Here is a 738-nt window from a genome sequence, read left to right on the forward strand (position 1 = left end):
ACTTCTTTTCAATTCTTTAGTTAGGTTTATTTCTAGGTGTCTTATTATATTTGGTGCAATTGTAAATGGGGTTGTTTTCTTTATTTCTCTTTCTACTGCTTCATTATTAATGTATAAAATGCAACAAATTTCTGCACATTGATTTTGTACCTGCAACTTTACTGAATTCATCTATCAGATCTAGTAGCTATTTGGTGGAGTCTTTAGGGTTTTCTATATTAGTATCATGTCATTTGCAAATTGTGAAACTTTTACTTCTTCCCTACCAATTTGGATGCTTTTTATTTCTTTTTGTTATCTGAATACTGTGGCTAGGACTTCCTATGTTGAATTACAGTGGTGAGAGTGGACATCCTTTTCTTATTCCTTACCTTAGGGGAAAATTTTTGATTTTTCCCCATTGAGTATGATGTTAGCTGTGGGCTTTTCATATAAGGCCTTTATTATGTTGAGGTATGTTTCCTCTAAACCCACTTCATTGAGGCAACACATACATTTTTTAAAGGATTTATAATACATAGAACACAGGAAATTATACACCTGTGGACTTTGAAGGTGACTTTATCCATTGCATAAAAGTATGAATACAACTTCTAATCAATACCCCATCTACTCTTGACAACAGGAGACTGAAATGCCACCTGAATGTTATAGTTAGTGAATACAGCAGTTTTTATATGTTGTCATGGCATGGAACTTGCCTGGCCTTCATTAATCTTAACAAATGTTCCTTTACCA

This window comes from Leptonychotes weddellii, chromosome 6, assembly GCF_054177405.1.
Source record: "Leptonychotes weddellii isolate Sample4059 chromosome 6, ASM5417740v2, whole genome shotgun sequence".
In the NCBI taxonomy this organism is placed as follows: Eukaryota; Metazoa; Chordata; class Mammalia; order Carnivora; family Phocidae; genus Leptonychotes; species Leptonychotes weddellii.